The 16,221-nt window shown below is 33.7% G+C and overlaps 1 protein-coding gene across 1 annotated transcript in view; it reads left to right on the plus strand.

Moving 5' to 3' along the window:
- mspo (M-spondin) overlaps positions 1-16,221 on the plus strand; it is a 92,043-nt gene that overhangs the window by 35,478 nt on the left and 40,344 nt on the right. The gene's annotated exons all lie outside the window — the stretch shown is intronic.

Genomic DNA, 16,221 nt, shown 5'->3' on the forward strand with positions numbered 1-16,221 from the left:
CTCACGTCCAGAAACTAATTATTTGAAAATGGTTGAAAAACTTGAGAAAAATTTTATACCATCATTGTTGGCTGCTGAAGACAAGGTTTCTATCTGAACGAATGTAGAGATAAATAGAAGCATTTAAAATTTGGCAATCTTCCTACCAAAACAAAACTTCTTTTAAACTACTTCCGATGCGGCCAAATACCTTCTTCTTTTTTTTCTTCTTTTTCTATGTTACTTGATTGTTAAAGAAATGAAAACGCCACCCCTACGGCTTCCTTAATGCATCAAGTTTTAACTTGTCATTGTTTCGAAAGATAAATTGAGGGGAGTATAAGAAGAGCTTTAGAGGAATTAGATTTCACCATTAACTACTTTTTATAGCGGATGTAAGATGATATTATTACGAAAATATTTCACGCGTTTTAAGAATAGTAATGATGGACATAGAATGAAGGTGTTGGAGTATAATTTGTCGAATCAAACCTCCTTTGTAACCAAAATTTTTTGGGGAATTTGCTGCGAGTCCAGATTTTGAAACATGTACCTACCTATACCTACCTACCTACTTGACTTGATTTCAACATTGAATTCAGTTGACATCTGAATTTTTTGCTTATGGCCTGCTTCGCTGGTTCAATAGCAGAAAGGTCAATTTTTAACATTTTTTAAAAATTAGGTAGGTACTTGCAGACATATCTTGCCAAGACACATTCGGTTAAAAAAAAAATGGGAGATCTTTTAGTTAGTACTCGTATTTACCTCTTCCTTCACTCTTTCCTTTCAATTTTATGTGTCAGATGAATTTGAACCCAAGTAATTCAGCATTCCAAATTTTATTCTTGGGTTCTTTCTATCTAAATGTGTCGCCTCCGAAAAAACTTTTTGTCAGTTGGAATGCTTCGTTTGTCAGAGTAAATTTTGTTTTAAAAATTGCCTACAACATTGCAGGCACAAATGGTTAACTTTTTACCTGGCAAAGAAAGACGTATTCCTACCACCTCAAAAATTTTTGAACCGGTCAAAACAGAATCGAAAATAACACTAAAATAGGTATGTATTTCACAAGCAAATTTTCAGGAACTGAAATCATTCGTCGATTTTTGACGAATTTTAAAAACTTCAAATTTGACTCTTTATCTCATGAAAAAACATATCGAAATTTGATCAAATTGACATAGAAAGCCAGCTGGTTAGTAGGTACCTCATTTTAGACTTCCTGATTCGATTGGTGATGGTTTCGAACCATTCTGGACCCCTCCAGTGGATTTTCTGACTCTCCAGTCTTCGAAAAAATGATGTACCTACGTAACTAGGGTAAAGATGAAATTCTGCCACTATAAACTCGGATTTACCATCTTTGTGATCATTTTCATCGAGTTAGGTATAGGTACCTACACCTACATATTTTCACAATATTTTTTATACTAGTTCAAATCTAAAATTGTCTTTAGTAATTATTTTTGAAAAAAATATCGAAATCCAATGGAGGTCTCAGATAGGTTTCGAAGCTACAGGGTGCCCAGAAATATCGAGCACCCCTAAAAAAGTTTTCTACTAAAATACTTTGGTTGGTCACAGTGAATGATAATAATGATAGCACATGATTGGTTGTTGGACTGGAGAGATAACATTCCACCAATCATATGCATCTATTTCACGTTATTTTTAATGAAAAACTTTCTTTGGGGTGCTCGATATTTCTGGGCAACCTGTACATATTATTACCCATCGACTTGGGAGGCCAAAAATAGGGTAGGTAGAGGTACCTGCATACACACCAAATTTTAGCTTTTTTCGTTTTTCAAATTTAATTTCTGGATAAAATTTTGGATTTGAACCAACACAAACAGATTTTGAAAATACTTATGTGTCAAAATCGATCTAAAGAGTCACGAGAATGGAAATTCCAAGAGGCTCTAGAACGATTCGAAACCATCACCAATCGAATCGGGAGGTTGAAAATAGAGAACAAATCAAATATTTCAGCCTGTAATGTCAACTTAATCAAATTTTTATTTTTTTTTTCATTAAAAATGAGCCAAATTTGAATTTTTAAAAATTTGCAAAATCTCAAAAAAATGAATTTCAGCACCCGAAATTTTTGCTGGTGGAGTAATTTTTAAGGTCTTCTTTCAATTTCCTTTTGGCCAATTCAGGATTTTTCACGCCAGTTGGGATTTCAACATGAGGTTTATTTCAAAAATAGGCACGTTCTGCTAGACCGATATCCATTCGATGTAGGATTCATTTGCATAGGAAACATTTCGTTTGTATATTAGGTACAGAAAAGACATTACTTGGGTGGAAATGAAATAAATAAAAATTGGAAAAACATTTGAAAAACACTTAAACGAATTAGTGCTAACGAACAAGTGTATTCGTGCAATCGTGTCGCGCATTTGCTTTGTCGAGAACGCGTACTATAGGTAAATAGGTAGGTAGGAATAGCTTTAGTGAGGTGTACACAATGAAGGAAGATGAAACGAGGGAAACACATTTATAATTTCCAAATTCACTTTATTTCGCCAATCGATACCTATTTTGGCACCGCAGACGGGATTTCTTACATAACGATGAAATCACATTTATAAAACTTTCTTTTGTTCTTGAAAATTTCGCCGTAGTTTTTGAAAACTCTCGTAATGAAAGTTGGCACCAAACGTGTATACGCGTTCAACGAAGCGGACATCGAAAGCGAATCCGCAGTCAATGTTTACAAAATATTGTTATCGGTTTGTCTGTTCCATTCTTAGCAAAAACATAGAGAAGAGCGAATGAAATCATGGCATGACCAGAAAAAAAAAGGAAAAAAAGGCAAAAAGAACTCGCGTGCGATGGTCAAACACAAACGTATTCCATTAGAATTGAATGGAATAGAGTAGCCTGATGAAAATTGCTGAACCGAAATAATTCCATCTGCCGGATTGTCGCGGATTTAGTTTCTCACTTGTGTTTCAAAAAGTAAATAAATTCTGTCAACTGATCGTATTCAACATTCGGTAGATATATGTAGGTAGGTACGGTATCTACCATACGAGTACATATACGTAGTAGTTGAACATGAAACTAACGTTTACGGTTCAGCTGCTTAGAGTGTACGTAGTCGAATTAAATTTTAAATTGACGAATTGACGCGGTAATCGAAATTTGTTGTGTTAGCTTGCGTTTAACGTAGATAGCTTAATAGATAGTTGTGTAGAAAAATTTTCTCAAAAAAAAAAACATCAACAATAACGATCATATATGCGTAGAGAAAATGGTTGATTTGCTGAGAGAAAGCCTCAAAAAAGTTAAAACATATCATTTTTTACATTTCCGAACCTACTTTTTTTTAAATTTTCAAGTTTGGTTGTAAAAATTATCTGGTGTTCATGCGATGGAAGAAGAGAAGTGTGCCAAATTTTAACTCAATCGAAGGTGACAGGTTATAAAAGTTCTCATGTGAGTGAGATCATATTTTTTTCAAATTTATTAAAATTGTTTCACCAAATTTCGTAGGAAAGGTCAAAAAATTTAAATTAGGATTCATCTCGCCATCATTTTTCATCGCGTAATACAATGTATGCCTCGCACTTGCTACAAAATTTATGGCCATTTGGAAGTAATATTTTTCGAGCGGAATTGGAAAGGTTTCAGCAAATGTGGAGTTTAAATTTTTCATGAAATGAAATTCGCCATTACCATAACTGCATTAATTGCATCTACAGGGCAACGTTAAATGGGATATTATGACGTTCAAAACTATATAGAATGGATGTAAGCCAAACGTCGAGGTGATTCAACTGTTAATACCGGCGGCAATTTTATTTCACAGCTTTCGTCCGGAGTGGTCTGAAAAATTCCTACTCATGCGACCGACGCTTCGCCGGAAACTTTGGCGAAAAAATCATTTCACCGAGTGTGTATATAGGCGCACCCGCAGATTCCATTAAGTAGGTACCTACCTATACATACTCGTAAAGCCTAATATAGTGACGAATAAGTTCTTATATTACCATCATGAGGTCTATAACTTGGGCATATTTCACGATATTTCGTCACGTACACCAAACGTTTATTACAAAATATTACCTACCTACCTACCTACCTATCTACCCACCCAACAAAGGCGACAATGTAAGTAAGTCGCGAAGAAAACGAGGACGTTGAAAAATCACAGCGACGAGCTAAAATAAAAGCAAAACGAAAAATGAAAAGTTAATTCAAAATTAAGAGAATTGCGAAAAGTTTGCTAAAGTGACTACGAACAATTGAACACGAAATAGAACAGAAAATGTAATTAAGGTGAGCCGGCGAACGCTTGTAAAGATATCGTGTACAAATATCACGTCCATCGAATTGTCCGGCCGGCGTTTCGTTTCGAAACGGAAGCTTTTTGTAATTTGGAAACCACTGCGGTGAATTTTTTTCATTGTGCCCTTTAATATCGGACTTGAATAGCTCGTTTCGTTGAAAGTTATTGCAGTATTATGTGTCATTGGGAGTAAACATGGCACTATGTACTTTTATTTCTATATATTGTACTCTGTTTCTAATTGAGTTGCATTTTTCCACCGAGTTTTCATACCAACAATGTAAGTGTACCATACTATAGCCATAGCGACGCATGATTTCATTTCAATAGTCTATTTCAAGCTAATCGAGTAATTTTCAATCATTTTTACTTGTATTTTTTTTCAACTACCTATACGTACGCGTTTAGGGAATACTGCGTATTATCTCGCAGTAACAGACTGATTCAATTGGATTTTTGTAAAATTCTTAGAGTAGGTACCTAGTTGATGCCAAAATGTCAAACAACATGGGAATTACACGGTCACTCAGTCATCGATTTTGGTCGTTTTTTTATTGGACTCAGGGATGCAGTGCGAGTACTTTTTTGACGAGTAACCTGTCAACATTGGAAGGGAAATAACCACTTTCATTCTGGTCCTAATCCTCCAGGGAGCCGGAGTGTGGGCCTTGTAATCTTCACGCATTTCACGAATTTTTACGAAACGACCAAACTTTGAAGGCTTATATCTCAAGACTGGTTAAACTTTGAACAAATAAGTTCGTAAGGTTTTCACAGGAATACCTACATGGTGAATTTATGATCAGTAATTTAAATTTGAAAATCACAAAATCGAACTTTCGATGTGAAAAGCTCAACTTTTTATGATAAGCGCAGAAATTTAAAACCATAATTTAAAAAGTTGAAGAAAATAATTGCAGTAGAGATTTCCACCCGAGGCACCTTTTTTCAAAATGAGGTCCCAACATTTGGAGGCAGGGAGATCCCAAAACCTTTTATTTTTTATTGGAAGTTTTAAAAATTGGGCGGCGTGTTTATTGTCATCAATTTGAAAGCGTCGAATTCAAATATCAACTTACTCCCCCCCACTCCGTGCTTTTAAAATATAGCCAAAAAATATAAAAATTAAGAATGATAATGGGACACATCTGGTGACGTCGCTGATCATAGTAAATGTGCCAAATATGCGCGAGGACAAAAACATGAGACATTCAGAATACACTCAAGTGTTTACTAGTCGGTAACGAATTAACTAATAAAAACGCTATCAACTCAACTCTCCTTCCCCAAAGTCAAAAAACTGATCCATTATATAATTGGACACGACCTCTAAAGAGTTTCTCAGTCACTCACCTTTTTTTCAAAATGATTGTTCTGAGATTAAAACTGCCCATGATATCAATTTTTTCTGTTTTATTCCACATTCCTTTCTGCAGCCATTTTTTAGTTCCATCATCTCGATTTTCGATTCTCACTCGACAGCCTCCTCTTTTTCCCACAACACTTTTGTTTTTCCCCTTCTTTTTTCACTTATCAAAATATGTATCAATTTTTGTCATCAATTCAGAAAAACATACGCATAATTTGAAAGTTTTTCTTCTATAAGAGAAACTTACGCTTGTTTTTTTATTCGAAAGAATGAACATCTGCGTCTGTGTATTGTGGGCTTAACATTACATTCGTCCGTGGGTGGAAGTAAATCCTTTCCTTTTTCCCGGGAACATTATGAAAAACGAACAATTTATACAGGGAGTTGGTAATTTAAACCGTGAATCCTGATTTCATTTTTTATGAAGTTAAAAATTAAATTTGTTAATGAGAAAATTCATGAAACCTGTGCCACTAAGCTTGAAAGCAGTTCGTTGGTTTCTTTTTTGATGTAGCCTACTCACCTTCTACGCTCGGTGGTATAACTAAAATATACTATTTTTATGCTCAAGTTTACGGAAAATAAATGGTAAATTTTCACCCTAAATTCAGTGATAATTTTCAGGATGCACGTGTGATTAAAAAAAGAACTTTGATAGTCTTAATTTAAAGCATTTTTAATACTTATCACTACAGTCTACCCAAATGTATGATAGGTACCTATACCTAGTAGAAAGAAGATCGTACGTAGAGGTGTTAGCTAAGTATATTGAAAAGTCAAGTTGTGCCAACTTGTCGAATGATTTCACATATCCCTCTAGAAAATCAAAAGTGACGGCGTTTGATTGAATGTATCTAAGTATACAGCTTATAGCTGAGGTGATTAAACTCGCTAATCTCGAGAGAAAGATAGCATCTACGTGACGTTGAAAATTGCAAAATACAGTTTGGTCTATTTGAGGCACTACGTGCTTTAATCATAAATTCGACATTTCGTTCTTTTTACCATTTGTGAATTTCGCATTATTCATCATTTTTCAACTTTCGTTTGAAAAAAAGAGGAAATTCGAAATACGTTATTATTCCTATCTTGTTATTCTTTTTTTCCCCTTCAATGCTATGTATATGCCTATATATGTACATACGTGTATAGTCTATAGCATACGAGCTCTTATCGTGTACAAAGATACTGGCGCTTTAGCGAGCGTTTCTTTCAGATTTGCATTTACTACTGCTGAGAGATTTGGATTTTTAGGCTCATGCAGATTCCAAATGGCGTGTTTCTCTTACTTTTTAACTTGTCAGCGGTGATGTAAAATACCTATTGTTATATGTACATGGTTTTGTAGCTAGCTTTTTATTTTTTGATTGGCGTTCAATATTTTCACGCAGTTTTCCGCATAGCAAATCTAATACCTACCAGTGTATGGCACATATTTGTACTCACTTATAGTGCCTATTCTGTAAAAAATGCTACGTATTTGAATAAAACGCCTCATTTGAAAAAGGATATTAATTTATTGGATATCAAATGAATACTTTTACTAGGTAGTCTTATAGGTTCTTACTTTTCAGTCGAAGAAAAATTTATAATCTCTTTTCACAAGCGTTAATATTTTATTGAAGTGAATTCTTCAGAACGTGGGTATCCTTTAAAGGGATTAATGATTTTCCACCTCGAAGATCGTCCTCTTTTAAGAAAAATTACTCACTGCCTGTTTGATGTTTACCAGTCAACTTAGGAGTAATATTTCAAAGAATATTTGACTAGGGCATCCTACATGAGTAAAATGCTTCGTGTTCGGAAGGCGTAAGCTCGTCGTACTTACAAGATTTATTTTCAACTTTTTCTTTTCTTCTTTTTTCCCTGTTGAAAACATAATCTTTACAAAGTTATTAAAAGTTCCACACAGATAAGTTTACTTACTTGCTTAGAAAAAGTTTGGACCCAAAGTTGATTTTGTGCTGAGTTTAATTGAACGTAGGTACGTATCTTTATTGATTCTAATTGTTATCGATGTGGGCAAGATACACAAAAGCTTGTACAAGCAAATGTACCTAGGTAAGGTACACATTAGGGTGGATCGTGAAAAAAGTATATTGGAGGATTTTGATAAAATTCGGTGGAGATTTTCTATCTGAGTTGAAAATCACCTAGAAAAAAATAAGCACCGGAAATTCTCCGTGGAAAGGACAGGTGGGTCCTCACTCCTTAAAGAGGAAGCATTTTCAAAAAATCGCGATTTTTTCGCTCTAGCCCTTGCACAACCTGCTTTGAGAAAAGCGGCCCTTTTCTAAAGGATAATATTTGAGATTCTGTGTCGACCTCAAACCTAGACTATTTTCATCAAACTTCAAGTGATGAAAATTTGCAATCAGCACCTTCAAAAACATATGGTCGTCTACTATACCTACTAGTTCAAAATGGTTTCCAATTCAACAGGAGCTGTGCTCCTTTCCATTGAATGTTTCAATTTTGAAAACTAGCTACCTAACATGAAGCATTATTTTCTAGATAATGGTTTTCAGAATTATACATCTTAGCTAGCTGTGTTGGAGTTTAATTTTTGAAATCAAAACTTTCAACAAACATGTTCAATTTTAATCTTTTTAAGCATTCTGTAATCTTCCCAACACTGAAATTTGTTGGCTCTAGGCTACGTAGTACGTTTACGTACCAGGAAGAAGAAAGAAGAATAAACATGAACATGGAATGTTGGGAGGGAACAGGATATTCTCAATGATATATTTACGGCAAACTAAGTAGGCAACTTCTTTAACATAATTTTTGACGCAGTGCTACCAACTTACAACATTCTACGGACTTGAAAATTTTAGAATATTTTTGTCTACTTATAATTTATGAACGATCTTTTCTAGTATTCTGTAGGCATTTAGCAAACACGATTTTTCAAGTTTATCTAGTTTGATTTCACACTACCTACCTTACTCAATCCTTGCTATTTGTGTTAAGAATTATCGTAAAAAAATATTCGATTTTGTTCTTTTCTATGCACTAGCTTGTAATAAAATTCGTTTCGTTTACATTCGTTACATTTTCTTTAGGCTTTCATTAAATATGTTTATGAAATTTTTTCAAATTTCTCAAATAGCCTCTATACGAACATTTTTTTTCTATCTTTTCTTAATTGAATCATCCACTGGAATATACCTTTGTATGTATCTACGTATTAAAGTGAGTCGTACATATTAAAGTCAATTACAGTTACTTTAGCAACCTTTTTCCATTCATCTAGGCTATATTAAATCGAATTACAGAATTTTTCTCTTGAGCGTTTTCCTTCGTTTTGAAGAAAATTCATTAAAATTCTCCAAACGTGTGTACTTAATTTCTCCGCTACGAGGTTAATGGCCGAATGTGAGTAAGAAATGCTGCGGCATTATTTAATGTTGCCATTAACCGTAGCCGCAGGCTTATTGGATTTTTCGCAACCTCAAGCTTCACGAACATCTTTGAAGTAATATACCTAAATACATTAAATGTGAAAATTACAATGGCGAGTTTTTTTTTCATGCAATTATAATGAGCCTTTTAAAGTCATTTTGCCACCTACTCAACCGACTCATTTCCTATAAAGTCGATTTTTCCCTCTGGACTTCCCATAAGTTTTAGTACTTACGATTTCCCGACAAATTATTAAAAATGTATCGATGTCGATATACATATTTTAATCTTTATTGCTGCGATCTTTTTGGTCTCCCCTATTTTTTTGACTTCTTTATGACGTCTTCTTTTCGTTCGTTATTACTTGTTTGCGTTTGTTCATCAAGTTTTGGCTGACTTGAAAACATTTCAAGTGTAACTATCGATTGAATATTAGATTTTTAAACGTTTCTGATATTCACGTGTGTGCATTTTTTGTGCATGCAATGATAAAAGTTCATCTACTCCGCCTACGTAAATGCTTCAACTTTCATCATAATCTTCATCTTACACGCAACGAAGCTAATTTTCAAAAATAAATAACAATACTTTGAAGTTTGATATTCAAATACTCATCCTCTTTATGATCTAACAATCATTTTTGGCAATCTTATTTTAATTTTTTTTCCACGTTGTTCGTAATATCAAAATACCACGAAATCCTTCTCTTATCATTGCTGACACAGTATGAATTTGTTGCTTAAGAAAGTTTGAAAAGGTTTTATATTTTCGCGGATGAAGATAAACACCGTATCACTCTTGTAAGGCGGCATATAATGTAAAATAAACTACAGACAAATATATCTACACCGCCAAAAATATTCTAAAAATAGTCAAATTCTTGAGATTTTATACAGCGGAAAAAAAACACCTCTTACCAGAATAAAGAAGATAAATAAAAAATAAACCGATTCATTTGCGAAAAAAAGAGTTTTCGGCGAGTAAATAGAAATTTTACGCGTATCCAATTTATTTGAGATTGTAACGGGTTTTTGAAATACTTACGTTTGTATTGAATTTGATACACAACACGATGGTATATTTTGGTAACGAGTGAAAAAAAAACCTAATGCGTTAGTGAGAGTTTGAACAATTTTTTTTTTTCGTTTGTTCGTATTGATATCATTTGTAAAGTAAACGTATTAAACAAAGCGATTTTTACAGCGATATTTTTTTCTACACGAGTACAGCACGAATTTACCATTTTGCCACAAAAAAGGAGATATTATAAAATTTATGATTTTGGAATTTTTAGGAGGCACGTTGGCGTGAAACTGTTCATTGAAATATTCACAAGATATTAAATTTTTCACGTTTACTAGGTACCTATACTTTCGAGAGATTTTTAGATATGAATTTTTTACGTGGATACTGAATGAAATTGTACTTATCATTTGACTACCGAAAGAAAAGGTCCCCAACAACAGATATGAATTCGTATTTTTAATAAAAATTCTCACATGGCTACTTATTGTAGGTAGGTATGTACCTATAGTAGAAAATTATTTACATCACTTTTATGTGTTAAAAATTTGTTACATGACTACCCAAATAGCTTTTCATTTTATTATTGAAGTGAAAAAAAAAGTTAAAGGGGAAAATAAAGAATTCACTTCTATTTTACTGTCATAAAGTTGATCAAGATTCAGTGTTGAAACCTTGAGAAATTGATTATCATACATCGCAACTTATGTACCTATAGGTAATTAAGTACATAATTCCTTTTCATTAAAAAGATTTCTGATGAAAATTCAAGGAAATTCTTTATGCATAAATTTTTTTTAGTTGTTAAGAAAAATGTTGATACAGCTTCTCTTTTTTCAACTTTTTATAGACTGAAGTTTAAGCAACTGAAGTTGATGAAAATATGAATTTTGGGGGTGTTTTTATATCAAGAAAAAGGAAAGTTTTTGCAGAATATGTCTCTTGTGTTTGAGTAAGTAAGTACATACCTAAAGGTAGCATGGTACCTGCACCTGACCTTTATCTATGTCCCTATACCTACGAGTACAATCCTACACGTCTTTGTTTTGTGATTCCGGATAACTTTCATGCTTTCGAGCTCGGTTTAGTTTCACATAGTTTTGCTATGAAAGATAGCAAATTAACATCATTAACATCTAATTTAAAGATAGGTAATTTGGAAGTTTCACTCGTAGAATTTACGAAGATCAAATTGACATTTTTTAAATCTGAAAATATTTTTGAAAATAACCAAAGAAATACCATGCCTAAAAATGTAGCTTAGGTACATGAAATCGCAAGAATAATTGACAGACACACATAAGTATCACACCGTACAATAAACAGCAATTTTTATGTTTGTAAAATCTATTGTAACAGTACATACAAATATTATTAAGATGAAAGGTAAGAAAAACACAATAAGTGTTTAGCTTTTGAATAATATTCCGATTAACGAGCGGCTTGAAAGCATTTAATACAGTTATAGCAAAATGAAAATACTTACTAACGTCTGTTTCAGACATTTTCATTATTAACCATTCTTATTTCATTTTAACATTTCTTTGAAATGTAATAACCAATTATAGAATCAACGTAAAACAGATAGGTAGGTACCTACCTACCCAAGTAATGATCCAACTGCAAGGCTGCCATAAATAGGATTTCAAATCGTAGGTATCTAATATTTACCTATATTCAAAAAACTGCTCTAAATGAATTAATATGAAACACATTTTAAGAATACAATTCTAGTGAATAGGTAGCAAGGTATCTATTTAAAGAGATTATTTTCTATTAAAAATGCAATATCGTGGTCCTGATATACGAATGGAGTACTAAAACCTTGCAAGCAATAAGTAATAGAATAAACGATTAGGTATCCCTATTTTTGTACAAAGTATGTAAGTAGATGTAGAGGGATATAGAATAAGCGCTTGTGTACCAGTAGTTCATCTTGTGTAGTGTGGCAAATAATTTTCGTTTTAGGGGCCGCCGGTTTCAAAGATAAGAAAGTTTATTGGGTAGAGATTACTATATCAGTGCAGTGAAAGAGAAAAGATGGCCACAATAAAAAACCCATCGAAGAGCAAAAATCAAGACGAATGAAAGCAATATAGGAAAGCTTTTAATTCCGTTATAATTTAGTTGGTGTTAAAATTGTAGCGTAATATCTTAAAGTAGATGTTTCGGCATGTTCTAAATTAGCGACAGCTGACGCAGCCTTTTACAACAATTTGAACCTTATCCGTTGCAAAAAGGCGTTTAATTTTTAATGAATGCTGTACGAAGTAGTAAATGCGGGCGGTTGGTGGGATCGTTGCTAGACAATGACTGACAAGAAATGTTCAACGTTAAAACAGCTTAAAGTACTTATGTAAGACCCTTCTTACAATTTCCCACAGACACAAGAGGGTTATTTTCCATCATAACGGGCGAAATCTCACTCGTGTTTCTTAAATGATGCGCTGAATTTAACGTGCCATTTATCCTTGGTACAAAGTAAATGACACTTCTGCACCATTAACATCACAGTGTTTCTGACTCATTTGAAAAAGTTACCTTTTCGGTTTCGGCTTCGGCGTGTGTAAGAATTAACCACGAATTCCAATTAACTAACATCTTTCGAATGAGAGTATTAGTAACGGTTAAATAGACTAAAACCTTTCATCGAGCAATCTCTACTCGTTACATATGCTGTATGTCGATACGTTACATACCGACTGACTGATTTATTTTATCCGAATTTGAATAATGATGTGGAAAATTCTCAAAGGTGCGGCAAGTTCCCTAATTTCTGAGGTAAAGATACCTAATTTTTCTCTGTGTTTTTTGAGGCTGATAACATTTGGAATTCTAGTTGAAGGGTGAGGGAGTCTGCGAACCTATACTCATTACCTATAGCTTATTCTATTTAAGAATTTACAATAAATGACTGTAAGTTCGAAAATGCAATTGTATTGAAATGTGCCCTTCGAACATCTTCAATCATCTATTTTGTAAAATGATGAACAATCGTCGTGTTTTTTTTATGCACGCAATTCTGAGAGGAAGAACGTGTGCTAACATAACGTCAACCCATTATGTGACGAAGTTTCAATATTTGGCAAGCTCTTGTTGAGACAACTTCGGCTCATTTCTTTGTATTTTGAAATTTCTCCTTTTCCAATTCCCAAACTAAGTATATGGAAAAGTCTCGAATGGTCATGAACGAAGGAGTTAAGCATTAAGTAGGTCCTTTCAGTTCCTTCTTAAAAATTGGTTTCTGTATCATTCACTGTCGTTTTTTCACCAAACACAGTACGTTTACCTGACCAGAAACCATTTCAATACCGGAATGTCTTTCAGATCGTTTCAAAATGGTTTCAAAACTGCAGTTTTTCTCCTCCGTGGAACAGTTTTGTTGTAGTCTCACCTTCGGAGATCGAGTCTGACTTCTTAAGGTCACTGACGCGACTGTCTGGACTCTTAAGGCCAATGACCTACCTGTCTAGCTTCCCAAGGTCGTCTGTCAGTAAGTCAGTCAGTCTTCTTGAGGTCATTGACTCGATCAACTGGCCTCTTAGGATCACTGACTTACCTATGTAGCCTCTCAATGATTGTCTGTCGGGCATATCTGGCTTCTATGCTCAAGGACATTGACTCGTCTGACTAGCATCTTAAGTTCAGTGACCTACCTGTCTATCCTGTAATGGTCGTCAGCCTGCCTGTATGGCCTCTCCAGGTGTCCTGACTGTCTGTCTGGCTTCTTAAGGTCATTGACCAGTCTGTCTAGCCTCTCAAGGTTGTGTGTATCTTCATCTCCAGAAAAACTGTTTTGAAACATTTTTATATTGTAGAATTACCTTCTATCTTATTGTTACCAAAAATTAAAACTGTTTTGGAACGATTTTTAGATGGTTTTGAAATAAATTATGTACTTACACAAAGATTTGAAAATTAAATAGTTTTTGAAACGGTTTCAAGACAGTTTAAAAACAGACAGTACTTCCTATTGGAATCCCCCCTCTCAAAAAATCATTCTTGGGACAAATGTGAGTAGGTATTGAATTTTTATTCTGACTTCTCCATTATGTAGATATATATGTACTTAGGTAGGTGTTTTTAAAAGTGTCTCAAAATGAATTGATATTGTGTAGGTAAGCAGTGTAAGTACCTATGTAATTAAATATGTAATTTATTCCATGATAAGCAATCAACTAATTTTGACTATACTTGCATTTTGTTTTTGTTTTAGGTGAGTATTGATTCTGATATGTCTACAGTGTTTAAACTCTAATGCGTTTTGAAGTGATATGTGAGTAAAAATTGAATAACTATAATTATAATTTTCTTATTAGATACATATAGTTTATCTCTGACCATTTTTTTTTTTTTTTTTTTTTTTTTTTTTACGTATCTTTGATCTCTTTTTACTACAATAAAGTGGTACTTACCTATCTAAAATTTAAATTAATTTGTGGTGGATCCAGACATTCTCTAAATCCGATTTGATCTAAGTATATGTAGATCCAAACATTATCTCCTACGTTCATACTTGATTGAGTAAAAAAGTATCTCAAAAAGCTGCGTTAGCAAAAATACCTACTTACTCGTATACATATTTGTAAAACTGTTGTATGTACCATGTAATCGATAATTTTTCTGTTTTAAAACAATTAACAATTGATTAACTTTCGTAATACAATTATATATGAAATGGTAAAACTTTGGACCCAATAATTGATAATTTGATTGGAAAAAATCAACAATTGAATCAGCGCGTGTGTTTCATTAGGTCGATGAAATGCAAATTTTATACGCGTGGTTTTAAAAATACGTTTTTCATCGAGCATTCTGTATTGCGTAATAGCCTTGCATTGGCCTCATGAATATTCGAACATATCCGCAGTTCAAGCATTTTCTAATGTAGGTACGTAATAGAAACCGATCGGTTGAAAACATAAACCAAATTCGGTTAGGTATTCGGGTAATTCTTTATCACAGTTGATGTGTTCAAAAGTTACGCGTTCGATGACTTTTAATTCAATAATTGTCTTTCGAACGATAGAATATTCAACGAGCGAGATAACGTTTAGAAAACTTGACGAATACCTTTAAATCTAAGTACCTACCTAGGTTTACACTGCACGTGCTGAGAGAGAAAAACTATTTATCTGATATTCTCTCGAATCTATTGCTTTTTTTTTTTACAAAACGTGTAATTTAGTGGCAGAAGTTTAAGGGTAATTTATTATATAGCGACATATCGACGCTTATATGTGCTTTTCTTTATCGAGTATTCGCGTTCTTAAATTTAAAAGTATTAGAATGCTTGAACGGATAGGCTTACTTATATTCTGATGTATACCTACCTATTATTGTTTCATCAGTTTGGTTACCCGCTTCTTGTTCTATGCATAGGATATGGGCTAAATTAAGCAAATCTAGTCGGTAAAACGACTTGTTTACAGTAATTCATTTTTAATAAGTAGGTACAGGTATAGATATGTCAATGATGAATAGCTAAGTAAAGAGGGAAACGAAAAATGTTTAAAAGCCACGCCATAGTTGAAATCAATTGGGTGCGTAGACTATACACTTGTGATGTCTTCTTTCGGGACTTATTTTAATCCGATTTCATTTATCGAAAGCTCCCTCGGATGGTAAATCCAACGACGACGCGAGGGCGAAAACGATAAACCAAAACATGGCTCGCAAAGTGCGAAAATACGCTAGGTAGCCGAATTTCTTCGGTGAAAAACACTAAAACTGATTCAGTCCGGTGGGAAATCAACGCTCAATTGTCAACGAAAGGGTGAGAAAGTGTTACTAACTTTCCATAACATAAATTATGCCACCTTTCGTTACCTGATACTTAACGGAAAGACCTTTTGTGAAACGTCGAGACGAGAAGGTATTCGAAAATCCGTCCCAAAACTTTAAATAACACGAAACTTACACATTTACTAAATAACATATTATCTCGGTCGACACATAAATTTTCTTCCGACATTCATCTTAAGAAATTGCACGTTGTTTCGCGGATTGTAAATATCTTTCGGTAAGTGTTGCGATGTGGTTCGGGCGTGTAAGTATACGTTTTGTAATATGCTATACCTACAATGAAATTATCTGGAGTGGTAAATATTCAAATTTTTCACATAGGTACTACCAATGTGTA

The sequence above is a fragment of the Planococcus citri genome, chromosome 3, assembly GCF_950023065.1.
Source record: "Planococcus citri chromosome 3, ihPlaCitr1.1, whole genome shotgun sequence".
NCBI lineage: Eukaryota > Metazoa > Arthropoda > Insecta > Hemiptera > Pseudococcidae > Planococcus > Planococcus citri.